Here is a 25,069-nt window from a genome sequence, read left to right as displayed (position 1 = left end):
CAGTCGGGACCTCTCTATGCATGCCCAGATCAGCTCGGTTGTATCCTCCTGTTTCCTTTCCCTCTGAATCATCCGAAAGGTGTCCCGTTTCTTTTCTTCTGACGCCCTTAAGCTTATTATTTTGGCCATGATTCTTTCCCGTCTCGATTACGGGAACAGCCTGTACGTGGGCATTCCAGCGTACGAACTTCGCCGCCTACAGGCTGTCCAGAATCAGGCCGCCCGCCTTATTTTCCACCTCCCAAAGTCCTCCCACATCACCCCTGTCCTGAAAACACTTCATTGGCTCCCCATCTCCCAGAGATCCCTCTTTAAGATAGGCTGTCTGGTCTTCATGGCTCGAGCCCGCATCGGCCCAGTCTTTATCAACTCTCTCATCACTCCCTATGTCCCCAACCGTTCCCTCCGCTCCTCTAATCAGTTCCTCTCCAATGTACCTCGATTCCGTAAATCCAAAACCGGAGGCACCAGATTCTCTGTTTTGGGTCCCTCCTTCTGGAATAGTCTCCCTCTACCAATCAGATCCATTACCATTTATTCCCAATTCCGTAAGGCCTTAAAAACCCACCTGTTCTCCACTGCTTATTCCTGCTAAACAGTTTTGGCTTCCCCTGTCTCCCTCAGCTCCCCACCTCTAGCGCCAGGAAGCCGCTTGGTCACAGTGCGCTCTATTAAGAACCTTTTTCATTTCATTTCATTATCAGTCATGACAATCAGGGTGTCTATAATAGCTCTGATCCGAGCTCAACAGATGAAGATTCAGATATCTCAAAGTTGGATTTTTGCAGGGAAATTAGGCTAGCCCAAATGGAGACGCGACAACGGGGAAGAGCCTGAGGGACGACATGGGGAACGGGGAGGGGATCAAACCCATCGCAACCAGACGCGGCGAAAGAAGGAACAAGGCCCAAAAGAGGAGAAGAAAAGAAAAAGCAAAAATAAAAAAGATGGCACTAAATAAAGATCTGGTGATAAACCTTTCAAGTATGATTTTAAATAATGACCATATCAGTCTCCTGAATTAAGGACTTTTCTTCTGCCCTAATACAAAAATGGATATCCCGAACTTCCGCATTGACCTATATACATTTTGTCGCACGGCAAAGCTAAAGAAATATTTTGAGGAAAGACCCCCAAAAAAATCCAATACACATGTGACATCAACAGAAACATCTTTACAGACTAGAAAAGAATTACCCGCCTTAAGAGCAATGTCAAATTTACAGACTGACATCATAGGAAATAACTCTTTTGAATCTACTGAAATTGAAAGTGATATAAACAGCTGCCAGAGGGAAGGTATTAAGACCAATAAAGGTGGAGATAGTGGGCTCAAATCACAATCAAAATTTTGCCCGCAACTACCGCCAGGCAACAAAATAGATCTATTCCACGAAATTGTTGTGGAGGAAATGAACCAGCTGAAAAAGAAGAGAAAAAGATATGACAAAACATCATGGAACCTCACGATAAGAGAGCAAAAAGCCTTGAATGAACTGAAAGAAAATCAAACCATCCTTATAAAGGCCGCAGATAAAGGCGGAAATATTGTCATGCAAAATCGAGAAAAATATATCTCTGAGGCCTATCGACAATTAAACAACCAAGAACATTACACAAAGCTAGAGGTCAACCCCACAGAACGCTGGACTAAAGAGTATCATTCTCTACTCTTAAACTGGAAGGACAGAGGTCTCATAAACTTTGAGGAATATATGTATCTGAAGGTGGAGAATCTCATTACAGCAACGATATACTTTCTACCGAAAGTTCATAAGTCCCTCATTGACCCACCTGGTAGACCCATAGTTAGCTCTATGGGCTCACTACTTGAGAAAACATCACATTTTGTGGACGTGTTCTTAATGGAGTATGTGAAACTTCTTCCATCTTACCTTAAGGATACGACAGCCTTCCTCAACAAAGTGAAAAGCATAAACTGGAATGAGAACCTAAATATGGTAACGATAGACGTGAATTCATTGTATACGTCAATTCTACATCAAAATGGACTGTCAGCGGTTAGGAAATTCTTGGACATGCGATCATTAAGTTTCCTTGAACACTCTGAAATGCTAATGGAAATGTTGAATTACTGCCTCAATCACAATGTTTTTCTTTTTAATGGGGAGGTCTATCTCCAAAAGCAAGGTACTGCTATGGGGCATCTGTTGCCCCAACATACGCCAATCTTTTTATGGCGGTATGGGAAGAAAAAATACTACAGAGTAGGTACAAGTCGAATATAAAAACCTGGATAAGGTATATTGACGATTTATTCGTTATATTGGAAGGAGAACAATCCTGTCTAACAGAATTCATTAACAACTTGAACCATAACGATCAAAATCTAACATTCACATCTTCAAGCAGCAAAACCAGAGTGATATATCTAGATGTGGAGGTCTTTGTTAAAAATCAACGGCTTTGTACCAAAATTCATAGGAAACCCACTGCCACTAACAGTGTTCTCCATGCCAGCAGCAGACACCCGGAACATCTAAAGTGGAGCATCCCATATGGGGAGATGCTCCGCGTAAAAAGAAATTGATCGGAAGATAATGACATCAGACAGAATATTGAAGACACAGGTTTAAGATTCTTGGCTAGAGGATATCCTATGGAGGTTGTTGAAGAGGCAAAAATGAAAATCAAAGAAAGACCAAGATCCACATTATTGGAAACTTCGGAAAAGGTGGATAATGAGGAAACAATCCGCATCATTATGGACTTCAACTCAGAAAATAGAAGTCTTAAAAAGATCATAAAGAAAAATTGGAACATCTTGATGCTGGACGACTCATTGAAAAAAACACTTCCACCAACCCCCAAGATAACATACAGGAAGACAGCTTCGTTGGATGATATCCTCACACAAAGTCATCTAACCACCTACAATCCAAAGAATGAGAAAGGTAAAAAATCGTGGCTAACAACACCTGGCTTCTGGAAGTGCTTGAAATGCAAAGCCTGTGAGCACGGCTGTAACACCCTCTCATATCAACTACAAAACGGAAAAAAGGAAAACATCACTGCCCACATAACATGTGAATTCAAATTTGTGGTGTACGTTCTACAATGCCCATGCCAAAAATAGTACGTTGGGAGCACAATAAACAAACTAATACTACGTATATTACAACATCTAAGGGCAATTAAGAATCAGGATCTCTCTTACCCAATGGCAAAACACTTTCTGGAGAAACATTCAAGCAACAACCAAGAACTAAAATTCTTTGGTGCGAAATTGGTAAAACCAAATGAAAGAGGTGGAGATAGGACCTTGGATTTAAGAAGAGCAGAATCGAGGTTCATCTTGGCACTGGGCACAGAGAGTCCATTTGGATACAACCAGGATGCCGAATTATACGTGCATCTGTAGAAGTATAACCGCTTGGATAAGACATGAAGAATATATTCGATCTATGGGGACAGAACAATCATAAGTACACTGTGATAATACCTTTATGATAAAATGAACCATAACTTAAAAATGAGGAAACATTTGGGAAGAAGGGAACAGGGGAGAGAGAAGTGTAGACACAATTAAAATATTGAGTAGGGGTGAATTGTATAGAAGGATGGAGTGAGCTTTGCTTTTTTAAAATCAAATGTGGTACTTAGGGATGGATTAAGAAAAACTGGATAGACAATTTTTACTTTCTCCTCTCCTTGCCTGTGTTGTTTATCGAAAGTCTACTTTAGCATGATTGAACACGGGGAGATGGTAAACTCTCTTTTTTTAAAAAAGTTTTAAAAGAAGTTTTATAACAAACAATATCTAGAAATCTAATGCATCTTTGCACATGAAAAATATTTGCACATGATGTTTTGCACTATGCACATGACACTTTATTATCCAAATTCCCTTTGATCCATCCTATAGATATCTGCTATCACCACTCCTCCTTTTTCCTCCCTCATTCCTTCCCTCCACGGCCTTTCAACTCTTTCCCTCACTCCCCCTTCCCCTTCTTTTCCCCACCACCCCTCCTCCTTCTCCCCCCCCCCCTATGTCCTGGGTCCCCCTTCCATGCCTCGAACTACCCTGACCTCGCTTCCTTTCTTTTCCGCTAATATTTTCATCTCACTCTATCTTCATAACAACTGAAGGTTACACATTGTGCTATTCTGATATGTATATACCCCTATGTTTCTGTTTTTTGAATTTTAATAACATGATTTTAACCAGGTTGCGAGAATATTAACTCTATTGCCTTCCTTGTTTTAGGGTACTTTACCATTATGTTTCTCTGCCTCAAAGAGACTAAAATGCATATCCAAAATGGCCACGGAATAAGAACAGATTAGTAGGGTTAACAGTCTAGTCTATTTTTAAATGAAACGAAAAAGGGACTTATGCACTTATCACTTTAAATGGATAGTTTAGACTGCGGGACTCTATGGTCCTGTCGAAGGCAATCGCCGAAACGCGTTGACCGTCCTCCTTGTTTTGCACAAAATGGTGTTGTAAAAAATAAAAATTACCTCAACTTGAAGAAACTACGTTTTGGATTCCGTTTGTGCTGTGGTGTTTTCGGCCTGCTGGGCTGCGAATTGGAGCTCGGCTGGGTCCGTTCTTTGTGTAAAGAATATATATATATATATATATATATATATATATATATATATATATATATATATATATCCACAAGCTGTCCCTGCATCAAAGACGCCACTCACACTGCAGATGATTATGCCAATATTTAATTTCAAAAGAAACCAGCGTTTCATCCCGATAGTTTCACAGACCGTGCCTGGCGCGTTTCGGAGCCATCATGCTCCTTTCTCGAAGGGATGCTGATTTTACCTATTTCCGGCATCCAACGCTTCCTGCATGTTTTCCTTTTTATTGGCCTCTGGTGTGCCTCCCTATTGGGACTTGATTACACAGCATGCTGGAAACTGTGGTACTTTCACGCCCCATTTATACCCCCCAAGTGGGTTTGGTACATTTCAACATTTATTAAAGACTGTAAGTTTAACAACCCTCCACTGGGTCACAGGACGAAACTCCAGTTTCATAATTATTGTTCAGCTGTTGCCGTATTGGAGTCTTGAAAGGTTTTTATCCTCACGGACCCTGTTGATTTTTCTGGGCGGTGAAATCCTCCACGGATGGGCCATCCGTGTTTAAATATCTCCTCAAGCTGCCCCTGCATTAAGGACACCACTCCCACAGCAGATGATTATGCCAATCTTTAATTTCAAAAGAAATTGGCGTTTCATCCCGATAGTTTCACAGTTCGTGCCTGGCGCGTTTCGGAGCCATCATGCTCCTTTCTCGAAGGCATGTTGATTTGACCTATTTACGGCATCCAAAGCTTCCTGCGTGTTTTCCTTTTTTTTGGCCTCTGGTGTGCCTCCCTTTTAGGGACTTGATTACACTGCATGCTGGGAACTCTGGTACTTTCACGCCGCAGTTCTACTCTCAAGTGGGTTTGGTACATTTCAACATTTATTAACCCCATGCATGCGGTGCACCTTTCCCGCTGTGTGCTGAAGAATGCAGAATCTCATTGTTCATGACGAGCTCAGCTCGTCATGAGCACACGACCAGTGTGCTGCATGACGAGCTGAGCTCATCATGAGCAGCGAAGAGGTTAAAGACTGTAAGTTTAACAACCCTCCAGTGGGTCACAGGACGAAACTCCGATTTCATAATTATTGTTCTGCTATTGCCGGATTGGAGTCTTGAAAGTTTTCAATCCTCACGGACCCTGTTAATTTTTCTGGGCAGTACAATCCTCCACGGACTGGTCATCCACGTTTAAATATCTCCATAAGCTGCCCCTGCATTAAGGACACCATGCAGGGCGTGGAGGGAACAGTAATGCTCTTTCCAAGCCAGAACAAACAGTTATATCCTGGGGGTGGGCACCCCAGGACATAGTAGGAGCAGGCACAGGGGGGTGGCTGTCCCCAAGGCCGTGTATGGCTCCAGGAGGGGGGCAACATGGCGCCTGTCCAATATTTACTTTAGCCCCTGGAAGGTAGTATTATCTGGGGCCAGAGATCCGCAACAGACCGCCTAGATACCCATATAAAGTTGGATATGGATTTATATAGTGTTAACCCTGCTGCAAGGCGTTATTGCGCAATGAATAGGCCTTCAGTTTAAGTGGGCTATTAATTGGATGTGCTGAAATCTCTTGGTGAGACTCTACCTCAAAATAAGGTGTTTCCTTGGGAATCTGAAGTGGAATTTCTGATTCACTCTGTAATTCATCAGTACTTTATGGACCCTCATAGCCCAATGCGTTATGAGACAGATTTTTACCACACCTGTAGTTACCGTACCCCTGTTATCAGTAACTCAGTGGATAGTGAAAACCTAGCACCTTTTATCCGAGCCACTCATAATGAGGGAGTTAAAGGGAAGTCCTACAGAGAAGGGCATTTGGGAGGGGATACTAGGAGGACAAGGCAGAATCAAACTGGGAGTCGATCATGCAGATCTTTAACACAGAAGGAGTGATACTTGAAGGGGAAGTCTTCAGTTGTTTCTTGCAAAGATAGAGTCAATTAACTTTTCAGATCTGGGTAGAGTTGTGGTTCCTGATCCAATGAAAATACCAGGTGTAGCTTGGTGTTTTGTCTTTTCCTTCCTGTATTTTGCCCTACGCATCCTGAGATTGATTCTGGAAGTGTTACCTAGTCCATCTAAGATCTTTATCTTGTTTGCAAGCCATGGTGTAAGCACTGTGTTTTTAATTAGAAATGAGAAATTAATGGATTTCCTCAATAAAATTACATTTCAGCTGAGGCCAATGCAAAGCAAAATCTCGCTGAAGGAGCAACAAGCGGTAGCAACTGGCAAGTGTACTATTGTTGCTTTTGTTTTCTCTTCAGGGGATGAGCCCTGACAATTTCGGTTTGATTTCTTTTTTTGAGAGAGATTTCACTAGTTCTTCTCTAGTTAGAGTACAGAAGAGTGAACGAAAAACTGTAGAACAGATCACAGAGGGTGTATCCCCAGCAGATTAAAATGTAAAGTTGTAAATATTCCCTTGACATCTTTTGGGTTTACTTAAAAAACAGCTCTTTATTATAGAAGGCAGAGAACAGACCAGCCAAAGAATGGATCCATAAAGCTGAATAGATGATACTGCTCCAAGACACCCAGCATCATTCCAGCTAACGCTGAGGCTATAGTTCGCTGACAGACAAATATCTGAAAATATTATGTGAAATGCATTGCTTTGGCAATAACAACCTATATTAACCTATCCTGATACCCTTCCTTTACGAAATATTTTAGATGCTGTCAATAAAAAAACTTTTTAGACTACAGATGGAATCATTGTAAGATCACCTTTAGTACTGTAGAGCGCAATGGGTGTTGAAGGAAGAAAGACCATGTAAAGTTTGAGCACTCTCCCAGAATGTTTCTTTGTGGGTATTCACAAACATGTTATCAGTCTAATCCCACTTTGATGGGAACATCCCTAAGTGGATATGTAAAACAGTGGTTTCGAGGAGAAAAAAGAAAAAGTTATAAAACACAGTTGCACTCATGTGAGACATTTTTACATGTGTAAATATACACTATGGGGCCTTACACTCACACAGAAATGCCTTTGCATTACCTTAAACTGCATTTGTCAAAAATGCTCCAGGAGTACTGGTGGCACCTTTTGAAAATTCTAGAAATTTACAAATCTGTTATTAAAAATTCAAATGTATATGCATGTTTGGTACAAACTGAAGACAGTGGGTTCCAGTATAAGATGCATGAATTAATCTGAGCCGCAGCAGTCCGTGTAGGTCAACGTGGTGAGCCAGGGCGGGGGGATGTTGATAGATTACGGAATAGGGAAAAATAAATAAATCCTATTCCATCATCTCTCGACATCCCCTCCTGCCCCACAGCGCTTACCTACATGGACTGCTGCTGCACCTAGGAGAGACACTGAAAAGGAGGCGTTTGGAACCACTCTACATCCCCACAATTTATTATGCATACATTTTCACATTGCCTGTAGGAGTGTCCTATTTTAGGTCCATCTTCAAACTTTTAAAACCCTAAAATGCAGGGAGTTTGTTACAAGGGGGTCTATCGTTTATTGTACGGAAACTAAACTGAGCAGCCTCCTCCACTCCCATCATCGAAGTTAAAACCAGCGTATATACCTTGCAGATTGCACTACTGACAAGAGGAACAGACATGGTATCACATGAATAATAATTATCGGACAGGCACACTAGTTATGTTGGATTACATTTGACATTATGATTTGGCACAGCTCTGAAGCGTAATATAAGTTGAGAAAACCTAAAATGGATCAACAACGTTGTCACTTGATTGTAGTATTGTACTTGATCTGTCGCCCCTACCATAAGGGCACAAAAATGCAAATCGAAATGTACAAAACATGTATCCTACTGTGATTCATATACTGCTGTCAGTGGTTCGAAGTTTTTTAAATAAACATCATTTAAAAAAAAACAAGGGGTCTATCTTGTAGCCTCTCTTATGCAACAAATCAATTTCAATTTTTTGAGCAGCGGTCTACTAACGTCCAAAGGGTATGTTGCAAATAAAAAAGTCAACATATGAAGCAATTACTTGCCATAGTTATGAGTTACACTTGCAAAATAGCTGAAGGTGTAATATGTCAGTTTGCGTTAAACCGTTGTGGTTGAACTTGAACCCCAAATTGACGGAGCACAGTTCAAATTCATGTGCCAAAGTAGACAGTCGGTTGCTTCCGGGAGTGCCATGACTCGAGTGAAAAAGTATTGATATTTTAATGCGCAGACATTAGTGGGAATAGTAATCAAGCAGTTGTGTTACCTTTGTGCCATGCAATGGCGCACAAGGGTGATGCAATGACTAAGTAAGATTTATCAAGCCACGCAAGGCTACCTTGCAAGACCTTGCCTAGCTTGATAAATCTAGAGTAACGTAAAGCAGTGCAAATCTTTGCATCGCATTACTCTACCCAAGCGATTCATGCCATTGATGGAGCGTGGGTGTTCCCATGCATCCACCATGGATTTTGGCGCATTCCCAGATTTACCATTACGGATAGACCTGGGAATGCACCAAATGCTAGGCCTCCCCAGCTGAGGCGTAACAGGAGAAAGATCTTTATTTCTCCTCGCTTTTTCCTCTTGCTATGCGCGCTGCATTCTGGAGCACACACAGCTTTTGTACAGGAAGGCGTCGCTTCTGTACATTAACAATTCTGCTTATAACGCAGGCACCCTTGCAACATGTTGCAAGGGTGCCGGTGTTAGCACTAGACAGCACATTATTCACCGGCGCAGGGAAAAGACAGGAATGCGCCGTATAATGTTAATTGCAGAACATTCCTGCCCTTCTCCTCTCATGCAGCAAGGTGTCTTGCTCCAATGCGAATTTTCTTGTTTTTATTATAAATGTGCCCCTCAAAGTCATTATTGTTGCAAGTCGAGATTCCTTTGTTTTGAGTACTATGAAATTATATTTTACGGCCTATACCAGCAGCGTTCTTGTCGCCTTTCCGGACAGAATGGGCAGCAAGCTGAAAGAATGAGGTGAGAATTCCTTCATATTTCCACCAAGGAATAACCCTACCTGGCTCTCACAGAATCAAGATCTCTTATTTGTAATGACGACTCCAGGAAGGACGAGTTTCTCGCCATACTGCTGAGATTTGCCTGATGCTTCACATACATGGAGATGTGGCTTCGCGCGATCCCTGGTCTGAAACAGGTGCGCATGCGCGCGCTAACCATTCCGTTCCCGCTCTCTGTCATTGTCTGCGGAAAGCTCTCTCGGCGCGCGGATAACGAGGCCTTCACTGCAGACACACCTAAACCTGCCCTATTCCCGTCGGACGGCAGATTACACGTTGGTAAATTGTTGCTCAGATTTTTGCCTCCAGATTTGGCAGGGAGCGCGCTGTGTTCACAACATGCAGCCGTGTCCTCAGGCTGACTACGCCAGGTGTTCCCTCGCGCCTAAAAAGCGTCGTTGAAAACTGCTGACTCAGACCTACGGTGTGCCTCGGCCCTGCTTGCCTGGATAACATTACCGGAAAAATACTGTGACTGTCGTGCCACTGCTTGTTATAACTTTGTATTATTATTATTTAATGGTATGCGAGCACTACCAGTGGCAACTACTATAAATAATAACAGTGCCTCATACACTTCAGTTCTTTAAACTCGTACAATTTGGGAGCAGTGTACGAGCTATCACATGCTCCTGAAAGCCGTTTCAGTCTTTGGCATGTAGATGCTGTGCCTCTTTTTACAACAGCTTTGGGATATAAGGTGGAATGTATTCACAATATATTCTTGATCTATCTGTTTCGTGGAAATATTTGATTTTTTAGCCCTCTTTTTACAGTGTTATAAAGGATATGCAAATTATTTTATTTTGAATACACGGATCTCAATTACGACACGATGATGCGCGTTCTCCCCTCCAGGGGCTCTTTTGACAGAAACATTGCAATTATACAAAACAGTGGATTGGCCTTGTTTTAATGACCGTTATAGAGAATGAAGAAGGCAGAGTTTACTCCAATCCACAGCATATAAACACTTTTGCACCTAGAAAAAGATTGAGCAAAATTAAATACTTTGGTAGATTGCATGCAAGGGGTTTTGCTTATGAATAAAGAAGTGAGTCACAGATATTTTATCATAGAACGTCCTGACATCTGATTTTGCCAGCTATGTTATTGCTAAAATAAAGAAACTGATTTTAACTCACACACAGACCCAGATTTCGCATTTAAAAACTGCCGGAAATATATTGTATGCATGTTTCTATTGTGAACAGTGGAAAAATGGGGTGAAATCATTTTTCGTTTTGCAATCTTTGTTAAAGTTTTGAAACATAAGAAAGGGGGCACAGAAGAAAAAGAAAGGAGGGGAATAACATCACCAGAGATGTATATCAGACAGCCGCATAAAGGAACCGTCATTGCCTCAGAACAATATCAAAGAACCTAATGGCAGGGCTTTAAGTGGGAAGAAAAAACTGGGGGGTCTCTCAAAGGGGCGTGGCCATTGTAATTAGGGGCGTGGCTTTATATCACTTACGCAAAAAATCTGTGCTTGTGTGCACCAGACTTGTATTTTGCTGTTTCCGTCATTGCATCCAGATATTTGATACAAGTAACATCATACCTACAATAAGTAAGGAATATTGGCTTTGTCAATGGTTATTACTTGCAGAAGATAAATAAGCTGCAACTATGACTTGTATATAATATTGACAAAGCTTCCAATTAAATCCTTGGTGACCCTACCACAATGTTGCTGCTCCTGAGTTTCAGAAAGAGAAGGGAAATCCAGAAAGAAAATGACTCTTAAAGGATTTCCCTTCCCCCACAACGCTCCCCTGGCATTACGTCATGCTGTAACTTCTCTAATACTGAGAAGTGAGCAGTGTGAGCAGCGCACATCCATGTGCCTGGTGCTGTCTCGAAACGGGTCTCTATCAGGCTTTGTTTTGAGCCAAGGCACTTTTTTCCGGACTGCAGTGACAGCAAACAGCGGTCATTGCAGTCCAGGAAAAAAAACAGGGCTCAAAACAGAGCCCGATAGAGACCCGTTTCGAGGCCCCCTGAAAAAAACTGCCGGTGCTCAGACCCCTTGAGACCCGGCCCACTTAAAGCCCTGCCTAATGGCATCCCTCGGGTCACATCCGATAGAAAGAGAGTGCAAGGGGCTAAAACAGGTGGGGAGGGATGAGCTCCAGGCCCAAGGAAGTAGTGTGTGGGTAATGTTCAGCGCTCCTTGCACCAGTCGGGTGGAGGCTGAGGAGGAATCTCTGGGTAGGGGCAGGAGGCGGAACGGCTCAGCCTAGATTCCCCAAGAGTAGATTGCATGAAGATGCATCGGGTGACAGGGTGTGTGCGGTGAGGCATGATGAAAAAAGCCTCGCTAGGCCAGGGTGTCTGATCCTGAAAAATCACACCACTTACTGTCAAAGTGTCCAATGTAGTATTGTTCCTGTAGGTAACCTGTTCTTGGCCAGCAACCCTACGTACTCATCTCATGTCAGGACAGTGGGCTGTCTCCAGTGGCAGAGAATGCAAAGTTTGGCCACCACAAGGGATGTAGCCAGCCAGCAGTGGATGAGTAACTTCAGATCAGGAATGTCCGACATTTCTTGGAGAATGGCCAATTGGGGGAAGGACGTTACTGCTGAGAACCAGAGTGATGCAGGTTCAACCATACATTTGTCAAATACCCAGAAAAGGTCACACAAGACCACAGGATGTGGTAGAGAGTTCAACTGTCAGAGGAACATCTCCAGCAGCGGTCCTGTGGCAGCAGCTTAGCCCTTTTCAGCCTTCACGGGGTCCAATACCAATCATGGAGGATTTTGAAGTATAAAAATGTCACTCTAGATTCAGGAAGTACCCGATCATGGTGAAAAAGAAGGTAGGCCTAAGCCTCTGGAGAGTAATCTTGGTTGAGCATCATCTGCCATCTAAGCCTTCTCACAGAAAGTGTAGGAGACAAATGTCAAAGTCCAATGAGCATCCAAGACAGATTGGAGAGCACTCCCATGAACTGGCCCAGGGTTTGAAGATAGCAAAGGATAGGAGAAGGGGAGGTCGTCAAGAGACACCTCCACATTTGTCTAGTTGGCAAAACCGCCAATGGTCAGAGGCCTGAAGTTCAAACTCCAGGTTCAGGACACTAGGGCCTCATTTACAAGAATCTGCCACAGCGCGGCACAGCAAGCCCTTTGACTGCACCATCCTGCAGCACTCTCAAAGCACAGGGATGCGTCATATCTAGAAGGATATGATGGATCCCTTTGCTCTCCCCTGTGCTGGCTCACAATTGCTACCATGCACTGTCGCTGGCATCCTTGCACCATGGTGCAAGGATACCTGCTTCAAAGGACTGATTGTTTATGTGCAGGAAGGTGTCCCTTCCTGCACATAAACAATCTGAAATTGTGTTTTCCAACTTCTAGGTTTGCTTCATTAGCACACGTAGAACTTGTAAAACATCATGTTTTACTGATTGTTTATGTGCAGGAAGGGACACTTTCCTGCACATGGGGAGTGCTACACACTTTGTTCAGTTAATCTTGTAACTAGACAGTTTTAAAAAGGCATCAATGACAGGCACAATGGAGGATTCAGGGTGGGACAGAAGCAGATGGATATGACATGCATAAAGCAGGGCCGTGACCTTCCAGTTCCCAGTAGGTACACCCCTCACCTCCCTGGAGAGACTTTGTTGCCACTAAGGGTTCCAATTCTAGCAGAAATAGGAGGGTGGAGAGTGGGAATCCTTACCTATTTCCAGGGCCGAACTGGCCAAAGAGGTAGGGTGACCAGATCTTGAGAACAAAAAAACGGGACATTTTGGAAAAATAGAAGAAGGACTACAATTTTTCATCAACAGAATGGAGCAGAATGACTGCTCTCATCAACATAGGATAACAAAAGATGTATTAAGAAAATAAATAAAATTTAATTTCTACAACCAACATCATACCTATTAATCAAATAGCTTACTTTAACAGCTGTTTCTAGATCAGCCTTAGAATACCCCAAAATGTGTCTCTCACTGATTTCAGTTGACCTCCTCTAAAAACCAGGACAAGAGCTAAAATTGCCAAAATGTTCCCGGACAGCAGGTGAAAAACAGGGACTGTCCGGGCAAATCCGGAACGTCTAGCCACCCTACATAGAGGGCACCTGGGGGGGGGGTGCGGCCTAGCAGTTTGCCGGGGGTGGTTTTGGTTCCCAGTCCGGCCCTGCCTTTTTCCCATGATCTATCCTGAAGGGGGCCGAAAGAAAGCCATCACATGTGACCTCCACCATGGTGGCATTAAAAATTAGAGGGACCTTGGCAAAGAAGTCCTGTCCCGGGCCCATATGAGACATTACATGGAAGAGATACTGCCACTCTACCCATTCAAAGGCTTTTTCCTTGTCCAGGGAAAGAGCCACCTACTCTTCCAAGTCATCTTTGATGTTCCAATTAAGCATGGGTGGAAAATCCGTTCCGCTCGTGGATTTTGCGGATTTTCGGTAAATTCGCAATCCGCGAACGCTCGCGAATTTACCGAAAATCCGCAAATTCGCACGCAGAGGATTTTTTTTTCTTGGTGATACAATTTTGCGGCGTGCGGCGTTCACTTACCATCATTCAGCGTTTGCCGAGTTGTTTTTCTTGATATTTTGCGAGTGCTGTGCCATTTTGGATCTTGCTGCGGGATCCCGCGGGAGTTTGGCGATGCCTCGCGAGAGTTCGCAATTGCGAACATGTAGGTGCGGCGTGCAGCAACAATCTCGCACTCGCGAAAATACAAAATTTGCAATTCTGCACAAGAAATCCACTAGCAAGCAGCATAGACCTTCTGAAAATGATGATTTTTATCAGAATAACTCCTCAGGTTGACATTTGCCTGCACTTTTTGGGATTTGAGGCCTTTTGACTTTCTTTGGATCACTTTTGGATTAGAAATCAACTTTCACAAGTAAGTTTTTTTGGGGCATTACAGTTGCTGTTCTGCAGAAAAACGAGTTTTGCATAACTGAAAGCACTCAGCAGGTGCAAAAGTTCACTCATCATTAGTAACCATTCCCTGTAATACTTCCTGAGGGGCCCCTCCAAAGTTCAGTGGCCTATGTTTGTTTGGGGCATTACAGTTGCTGTTCTGCAGAAAAACGAGTTTTGCAAAACTGAAAGCACTCAGCAGGTGCAAAAGTTCAACTTCAAACTCATCATTAGTAACCATTCCCTGTAGTGCTTCCTGACTAGGGCCCCTCCAGAGTTCAGTTGCTAGTTGCAATAATTGTATGATCCTGCTCTGACCCTCACAGCAGGCTCATAGAATAGCTACAAGTAGGCCACAAAGGACCTGGAAAAAAAAATTGCACTGCAACAGAAAACAAATTACAGATAAGGAAGCAGGTGCCAGACTGGAATTTTAAAACAGTGACACATTAATAAATCAACCCCAAATTAATTCATGTCAGTTGAAGCAGGGCAGGTGTGCTTGCTTTCCCCCCCCATAATCTACAGTGATGATGAACCAGAGGGTGGCATTGATGTACCAGAGGATGGCATAGGTGAAACAGAGGGTGGCAGTGGTGAAACAGAGGGTGCTGGGAACCTGTAATGATGAACCAGACGTAGAAACAACATAGTCGCGACCGTTGCGAGCCGACAAGTAAGTTCGCAATTGCGAACTGGTACAAAACCCTCGCGAACTTGCAGAAACCCTTGCGAACACAAAATAAAAATCCGCAAATTCGCGAGAATTCGCAGATTTTGCGGATTGCGAGTTCGCAAATACGCAAATTCGCGAACGCCAGATTCACAAAATTCGCCCATGCTTAGTTCCAATGGAGGTTCCCCAAGTCCGAGATGGTTATGAGAACGGTGGGTTGGGATAAACCCCTCCTGGGATTCATGTATCAGTTTTGGGCTAACTCTATTCAAGTGTGTCACCAGAATTTTTCCATGATTTTCAGTCCACGTTGAGCAGGGAGATCAGGCGGTAACAAGCATAGCCAAGTGGGTTCTTATTCTCTTTGAGCATGGGGTGATAAGAGCATTATAAGAGAAGTTTCCCAAAGAGCCAGCCCCTGTGACTTCCTAATACGCTTGCTTCAGGTGGAGGGTTACAAGGTCATTCTCAGACTTGTTAAAGTTACCAGAGAAACCATCCTCACCAGGGGACTTGCAAGCCAGTAGAGCCACTGTGCAGCCACCACTTCTTCCTTTTTAAAGTCTCCAGACAGCAGATCATGGCTTTTAGGGGTTAGAACTGGGAGATGAAGGGGGCAAGAAAGTTGTCCAATTGATCAGGGGTGGCAGTACACTCTGAAGTGTAAAGGGAGGATTAGTAAGTGGCAACATGTGCGCTTTATGGGAAGGATGCATCAGCAGTGCTCCCCCCGATCTTGAACAACCAGGAGCACCATTCTGGACTCTTGTTGCTTCAAATGAGTAGGTAGAAGGTTTCTGGCATCCTCACCATGATCATACAAGTGCCATAGGATTTTGACAAGGGCTTTCTCAGCTGCCTCAGTGAAGAACTCATTGAAGTGAAGTTTAGCTACTTCAAGCTGCTGCTGCAACTTTAAGTTAGAGTGGGTGCAGTATAGTTCATTGTAAGGTCATTGTCAGTGAGGTCAGCACAACGTTGGTATTTAGCAGCAGATGAATCCCACATCAACTGTCCCCGCCATGTTGCCTTTCCCCGGCCCACAGAGTTCTTCGGATAGCAACTAAGCTGTAATTTTCCATAGGATATGACCAAACATGGTTGCTGAGATGTTCCTTGTCTAAAAGGAATGATAAGCAAAGGCTTTCCTCTGCTATTTAGCTGGTGTAGTAACAACGTCCTCAGAACCAAATCCCCGGGGGTACTGGGCTGTGGTCTTTAAGTCCAGTCTTCTCGGATAGTACAGCTGGTCACATGGGGCATTATCTGATTATGTGCAAGGTAGTAATTGATACAGGATTGGGTACCATGATGGCAGGAGAAGCACGTGTAATTTCTGCTTATCAGTCGAAGGTGACACCAGATATTGACAAGGGCACAGTCATCAAGGAGGTCCAGGAGCACAGCCCTATCATTATTATTACTTGTGTCTGAGTGTTCTGTCTAGGCAAGGAATGGGATGAGGAGCAAATTCCTGCCAAACCCCATGAAGGACCAGAGTTGCTGCAGGCAACGAGAGAAGCCGAGAGAGACTCATCAGAAAGTGAGTCCTGTCAGCATTGGGCACATAGGCGGACACCAGTATGAAAGTTTAGCAAAGGATTTAAAACGTAGCCGGCTCCCAGCTGCCCTCATGATCCATCCAGGTTAGTAGGACTTTACAGGGAAGCTGTTTCCTAAATCAGTTTGTTGAGTGTCGCCAGTACCAGAGACAGTCCTACTACTACAAATGTCCGTGATAGAGGCACACCCACAAGAGAAACGCCTGCCTTGAGCTAGGTATATTGGTTCTGGGCCATCTCCAGATGTGCAGAGAAAGAAGTGTGGGCTAGACTATAAGGAGAAGCAACGAGGAAAGCAGAACCCTCCTGCAAAACCAGGAGGGGGGCCTGCGAGGAAAGCCGAAAATTATGTCAAACAAACTTTGGTACGTCCCCATAACTGTCAACCTGAACTAGCTTCAAGGGTGACCTCGACTTGTCCCTGTCTCTATGAAGTGCTTTCAGCACTTGGTTTAGGCCAGCCGTGTAAGACTCTCATCTCATGGTGCACCCAAGCCTCTGGTGTCCCTGTTGGTATTCAGGTGATTCCCTTGTCATGAAGGAGTCAGGTAAAGAAGCAGGGACCGTGCCCGCATGGAGAGTGATGCAAAAAACACAGTTGATGGACAGAATGCAGAACAATGTCTTACATTCACCCCAGTACAAAGATCTGGGCCTAAATCCATCGTTTTTTTGCTCTCCACACCACCCTAGGTCAGACACTGGCTCTATGCAAATCAGCCTTGACCCTGTGCCTCATGGGAACAGCCCAGCCCGAACTACCAAGCCATGTCTTTCCTAGACCGGAATCAAGCATCCAAGGACCGGTTTCTGGCTATCAGCATTCTTCATTCAGCCTGGATAGCTTGACTCCAGTGATGTGGATAGCCTGGGACTCACATCTGAGCATACCCAGCCCACTTGGGGTGAAAATTGCAAAAAACACAGTTGATGGACAGAATGCAGAACAATGTCTTACATTCACCCCAGTACAAAGATCTGGGCCTAAATCCATCGTTTTTTTGCTCTCCACACCACCCTAGGTCAGACACTAGCTATATGCATATCAGCCTTGACCCTGTGCCATTGAATAGGGCTGGGCTTTCCCCACACAATGCTGGCTCCGCCCCTTGTGGTGCGTCTAATGACCTAGCCTGCCTAGTGAATGGAAAGGGTGGCTGAGGAAAACAAAGTACTCCAAAACCAGCTGCGACTGTTTTTTTCCCCACCCTGCACCCTGAGACAAAGGGATTTAGTGTATAAAAAGGGGCTGTGTCCCCTTACAAGTGGTTCTCTTTTTGGATCCTTTTGCCGAGGGGGGCTGCTGCTGCTAGGAGCCAGGAGGACCGCCACTGGGGATTGCCTCCCTGCCTAGGAGCACTCTGTGAGCTGGCTCTGGGCCCAGCCTTTCCCCCCCCACCTCCTGAAGGACTTTGTTGCTGGACATTTGGTCCACTAGCGCCTGGGAGCGCTTTATTCGGCCCCTAGCGCTTGAGAGCACTTTATTTTGCACTAGCGCCTGGGAGCGCTTTATTTTGCCACTAAGCGCTTGGGAGCGCTTTCTTGTTACCCTCTCAGGAGCCCACCCTGCAGGTTTGGCCGCTTTTAATATTTAATTATCGGGTGCTCACCCAGTGTTATACTTAAAATAACGAGGGAGCCTACCCCTCGATATCGCCACAGCCGCCCGGGCTTCACCGGAAGTCAGGCAGCCCCACCGAGGACGTGGGCGGGGTCGCCAGAACAAACAGGAAGCAAACAGGAGCCCACCCTGTGCTCCTGTAACCAGGAAGAGGTGCTGCCACGAGCACAGAAGCGGCGTCGGCCCCCGGGGTCTACGAGAGCTAGGGAGAGCCCCGGGGTGCGACCAAGAAGGACGGCTTGCCAGCCGGTGTGGGGAGAGAGCGCTTCCCCTACCGCCCCGGGAGCAGAGGAGAGTCCCCGTGTCCCAAGTCGGCTTCAGGCAGGCCCACGACATCGACCGAGAGGGAGACCGGCAGCAGGCAGGAGTCCCGGTGAGTGGGGGCTCCGGTTTTACAAGTGCTGGGGGCATCATTTTAGGAAGGGTCCCCTGAGCGCATTTGTGCAGAGACCACGATGCTCCAAGGGGGCAATTGATCTCGAGTCCCACTGAGAGGGAGGACTCCAACGTGTGGGGCCAGTGTTGGTGCGAGATTTGTTCAGAGCCTGCCGAGGCTCCAACGAGGGGGCATCTGTTTATTTTGAGTCCTCAGCGAAGGACTCCAACGACCGGGCAAGTTGTTTCTCGAGTCCACGAGGGCCCCGGGGGCATATCTTGTTTTCAAGTCCCCAGAGAGGGACTCCGCCATCACCGGGGGCATTTTTTTCTATAGCCCGAGAGGCTCCCGGGCACAGTTGGGTGGAGAGCCATGAGGCCCCCCCCCAACAAAAGTGGCCTTTGTTTATTTAGAGCATGCGAACCTCCTGAGGCCCCAGTGATCATTTAGAGCCCTCGAGGCTCCTGGGGGCATGGTTGGTTGTTGTAGAGCCTGCAAGGCTCCCATGTCGTTTTTGGCGCTACTGTTCATGTTAGGAGCCCAAAGGAGTTCTACAGCTGCCCAGCACTTAGTGGGCAGCTGCTACGTTTAGGCCTGGTGAAAATCTTCTTTGGCTGCATGCGCAGCCTGCCCTGACATTTGGGACACAGGGCATTTCAGCCCCAGAGAGGCCAGTTGGCTTAGGGGACAGTTCTGGTGTTGTGCCCTTGTATAGGGTGCATGTTTGGCCCTATGTGTTTTGCGCAGATGTGATTTCCTGCCTAATGTGATGTAATATGATGCAATGCTTTTGCCCATGCCTCTAACAATGTATCTTTAATGCCTAGGAGGTTATTTGCCCTACAAGAGTGATGCTAGGGAGGTCATGGTTCCCTGCGTCATATTATCCTAAGATGGTTAGGGTGGCGTAGGTGGTACTTACCTGGGATCAGTGATTACTGGTTGTGTGCTATATGTGCTGTTTTGGTGCTACAGTTATTATATGTTCTACGTGCTAATTCTAAAAGTGAATATTCCTGACAGTGGTCCATGTGGCCCTGTCCTGTACACCTATCCCCTGTAAATTCTGCCCGTGCCCATGACACCTTGTAAAGTACATGTTTATTATCTAACATTTGTGGTATAATACAAAGATAATGTTTTATATATACCTTTGTGTGGAGTTTCCTTTGTGGCGGGCCTTGGGTGTTGTTGCTGGGTGCGTGCGCAAACGCTTTACACACTGCCTTTGAGATAAGCCTGACTGCTCGTGCCAAGCTACCAAGGGGGTGAGCAGGGGTTATCTTGGCGGGTAACTTCCTTACCCTGACTAGAGTGGTGGTTTCTGCCTGACTTTGGCGCAAGCCTTAGCCAACCAGAAATTCCCATTTCTTTTTTTTTTTTAGGGAAAAACTGTTAATTTTAATGATGTTGCAGACAGTGTACGGCCGTATTCCCCAAACAACAATGATGTATATCGTACATTTAACAATTTTTACAAGTGCTAGTGACGATGTTAACTGTTCCAACATAAAATACAAAATTATATAATATTCTCTTAAAAATTAATACCCTTGCTATATAAGTTAAAATCATGTGAAACCTTCTTGTATAAAAATTCTATTCACCCTTCAGCTGATACGAACTAAATTTAATCATCGTGAACATCTCAGTTTCTATAAACTGGCAAAATAAATCTAGAATCTTGAATCAAGATTCAAGATTCTAGAAATTCCCATTTCTAACAGCTGCTTAACGTTAATAGGAACTACGGGGCTGATGGAAGCGCAGTCACAAAAGTGAGCCTGACATGTAACTCTTCTCGAGCCCTGCTGACCATTGAGAGGGATACTCCCGTTTGGAAGTTTACTAAGTTTGCTATTGGCTATGCGCCATTTTGTTTGAAAGGCTTAAATAGCCAGGCATTAGTAGATACTTGGAGGTGTCTGGCAAGGATCATGGTTCTTGTAACAACTTTTGAATTGTTAGCTTTGGGTGAAAACCCTAAGAAAGAGCTTTTTTTGCGGTGTGGTTAATGTGGGAAACAGTTGGAACACCGCGCCCTCAGCAACGTGTGTTCTGACTATGCAAGTGCTACCACGCTTGCCATAACCACTCATATGCCTTAACCATGCATACTCATGGTTAATCATGGGTAAGGCAGTGCGCAGTCTAGCTGCTAGCTGCTTGCTTGCGGAAGAAGACAAGAAGCAGGCAGGATTGGGAGAGGATGCGAAGCGGTGAGGTAAGTCGGGCTGGGGCTGGGTTTTGGGGGAAAGTGTGTATGTTTTTGAGGAAGGGACAGACTAGCTTTCAGTACTGGGGGCTGTGGTTAGTTTTCAGGGTTTGGGGTAGTTTTCAGGGCTGGGGGATTGGGGTAGTTTTCAGGGCTGGGGGAGTCGGGGTAGTTTTCAGGGCTGAGGAGGTCGGAGTTATTTTCAGGACTGCGGGGATAGTTTTCGGGACTGATGAAGGGGGTTCTTTTTAGGAGGTAGGGGGTATTTTTACGTGTCATGGCAGGGTCTTGGGGGCTGTTTTAGGGGTATGGGCAGGGGCAGGAATCGTAATACTTTTTAGGGCTCAGGGGTTGGCGTAGTTTTTAGGGCTTAGTGGAGGGTGGGGAAGTTTTTAGGACTGAAGGTGGGGAAGTTTCTAGGGCTTGAGGGAGGGAGTTGATTTTCAGGAGGGAGGGGGTAGTTTTAGGACTCAGGGCGTGGGCAGGGGTCTGGGGCTTAAGACTTACCTGTCAAGTCTTAACCACACGTATGTCTTTACCATACATGCCTCAACAACGCATAATTTGTTGTAAAGGCATGCGTGATAAGGCATATTGTGTTTAAGACTAGCGTTGTTGAGACTGCGTGGAACCAGTATGCATGGTAAATGCATGCGTGGGTCCATCACACGACTGGTTAATGTTGCTGTGAACTGATCCCAACTTGATTTTAAATATCTCTATGAGTGCATATTGTGAGACAAGAAGATACCAGCATATTAGCATCTTTCAGGTTGTCGCAGAATTTGTACTGGCACATGTACTTCAGACATGTTGTCGCTGTGGCATTGTCTAACTTGGGTTAAACCAGTGGTAGCAAAACACACAAGATGATGGACGGAATGTTGCACATTGGAAAAACATTCTCCCCCAGTCACAGATCTGGGTTTAATCCATCAAACTGCTAAACCATGTCTTCCTTGGACCAGAATCAAGCATCCTAGGACCGGTTTCTGGCTATCAGCCGTCATCAGCCAGGATAGCTTGACTCCAGTGGCGTATTGAGCACGGGACCCACGTCTGGGCATACCCTTCCCACATAGGGCGAACAGAAAAAAATCACGATTATGGACGGAATGTTGCACATTGGAAAAACATTCACCCTCCGCCACAGATCTGGGTTTAATCCATCGCTATTTTGCTCACCACGCCACCCCAGCACATGGCCATATGCAAATCAGTCTTGACCCTGTGCCTCATGGGAACAGTCCAGCCCGAACTGCCAAGCCATGTCTTCCCATGGTGAGCAAGAAAACAATGGATTTAGGCCCAGATCTCTGTACTGGGGTGAATGTATGACATTCTTCTGCATTCTGTCCATCAACTGTTGTTTTTGCATTTATACCAGTGGTAGAACCAAGAGAAGTGGATAACTTGGCATAGATGATGATGGCATTGTTTTAAACGATCTACACATGCTCTTTCTCAAGAACATTTTAATGGGATATCAATCGTGCATCTTATTACCATAGCACAACTATTGATACCCTGTGCCACTGTTTCACAATCAGAATGCCTGCTTATAGAGACTGTACTTTGTTATGTTTGATTACAAGAGAAATTAAGACCATCTCAAGAATTCAGCTCCTGTGGGTCAGGCTTCTCCCCACACTAAAGAATGTACATAATTGCATGTTATACTCTGCACATTGGCGTATATACTCTACCTATGCATTATGAGTCAGTGATACTCTGCATTTCTGGTTTCCATCTCCCTCAACAGAAATCAGATGTGCATTGAGGCTTGCACACAACAGGTGCCTTAAGGCTGTATAACAAACAATCCAGTCATAGTTGTATGTTAATTTTGCCTATTTCATGAAAGTAAGATACAATATTATGTGCCTTTCTGGTGCTTTGTTATGTAAATAATATAATGATTTGATGATCATTGAAAAATTTCCTGAAAAAAATCCTTAATTGTACTATGCTGATGTGTTTTTTCACTGAGTCAGCGAAAAGTTTGGTGCAGAATTGGGGTACCAATGCAAAGGCATGTAATCTTGCCCCTAATGTTTTCACTTGCTACTTATATTACAGAGGGGGGGGCTCCTCCACTATGGATTTTATTCATTACCATTTTATGGGGTTTTTTGCCGGCAGACGGGTGGGCAGAGCTGCGCTGCTTACGGAGCACCAGAGCAGGGGAGGAGGGGTTTGCCCACTCCTGAGTGCACAATGGCTGCTTGGTCGGCCCTATCGCGCACCCAAACCAGTAATGCACACTCCCCTGTTCACCATTCAGGTTGCATTGCAGCCTGAATGGAGAACAGGCCCACGCATACAGCCCGTGGCTGAGCACCGTGTCACAACACTCAGACCAATCACAAAGCTCCATTGGAGCATTGTGACTGTCTTAGGGGTGGGAGCCTGGCTGCCTGCTTCCTCTTCTGACCTGGAGTTGGATACTAGCGAGCAGGAAAGAAGACACAGGACCCAGCGGCAGCAAGGTAAGTTTAATTTATTAGTATTTTTTTTTATGCAGCCCGCGGCTGCACATCCCCCTCCCCCACCCATGAGCCTTGTTGTGATTATGGACCCCTGCTTGTTTCAGATTTGGCTGCTCGACCACTGCAACCTCTTACCCACACTTATCTTCACTGCTCTGGAGTTATGGTGTCCAGCCAAGTTTTACCCCTACCTTGAGAAAGTGAATGATTATGTCCAGTAAGATGTGTCCCCCAGATAAAATAGCAACTGAAAATTGTAATAGAAAATCAGCATTTGCAAAAATGGAACATGGGTTAAATTTTAAGGAAAAAAATTGCCCTGCCGAAATTTTTATGCGAGACCATTTTGCCCACTAAATGTGGGTGCTACTTTTTAGCTCCAGACATTTCAAACAGGTCTCAGTATGAAGTCAACACCACTTCTAATATGGCAGAAAAAGTAAAATAATAGACGTACTTCAAAATGATAAATAAACCAGAGGCTTCTGGCCTTGTTTCTGACTTACCGTGTGTTATTGTTTACATTTTTTAGGAGCAACAATGTTCAATGTGGTGTATCTAGTTTGGGTAAAAATCTTACAAATAGGGTCAGTGTGGATAAAATTACACTTGAGCAATACAAATGCCATATTGCAAATATTAGAGAAATTTGTGATATTGAAAACCTGGAAGCCGAAGCAGTCATATGATTTGAGATCTGGGTAACGAAGGATGAGCAGTTTGACAATGGATTTCTGGATTTGCAAAATCACGCCAATTTATTTCCGTCAGTCCACCCAGCAATTTTCATTGCTCTCACATTACCAGTGGCCAATTGTACAGTGGAAAGGTCTTTCATCACAATGAGAAGGGTGAAAACCTGGTTAAGATCGACAATGGCAGATGATTGCTTATTAGGTTTGCGCTTAATGAGAATACATAGAGCAAAAATTGATAAACACAAACAACAGCTTATTGAAAAGGTAACTGATACATTTGCAAAAACCTACAGACATTTACAATTCCTTTTGTGAGATCACTAACCAGTGAACAAAAACTATATAAAACTACTCATTGAAAAATGTGATTATTAAATTTCAGCAAGAGTGTAGTTGTCTGCAGTTGTTATTTTATTTAAACTAATATATTTAATTTTATTTAATTTAAAAAATGTAGGTTATTACATTTTCTAAAATAATACATTGGTCATCTATTTTAATTGTCATTTGTTTATGCACTTTAACACTAAATGCAGATTCCACATTTTTTATGTAATTCAGTGCCTTGATCATGTGTGTATGAATAATGTGGTGCATTCAATAGTGGTGACATAAAAATAGATTAGAAATTGCTAATCAGACAATGGCAGCTTGATCCTTCTATTAAGCTTTTGCATCAGATTTCTTAACCCTTTGCATGCCTGCGCTGTTTTCACTTTTGGCCAGTAGCCACTCCTGCCTGTAGCTTTGCTTTTTTCTTTGCAACTGCTTGAAGATGTGATATCTACCTAAGGCCACAGAAGAAAGAGATGACAGTGGCACAACAAACTTATGGTGTAAGGGAACTTATGCGACCTGCTTCCTGTGCTCCATGGCTCCTCCTGCACCCCAGAGTTTTTTGTGCCCTACCGGGCGCACATCATGTCGGAGGATGAATGATGTTAACATTTTGCACACACA

This window comes from Lissotriton vulgaris, chromosome 2_1 (genome assembly GCF_964263255.1).
Source record: "Lissotriton vulgaris chromosome 2_1, aLisVul1.2, whole genome shotgun sequence".
NCBI classification, from domain to species: Eukaryota; Metazoa; Chordata; class Amphibia; order Caudata; family Salamandridae; genus Lissotriton; species Lissotriton vulgaris.
This window is presented reverse-complemented; position numbering follows the sequence as displayed.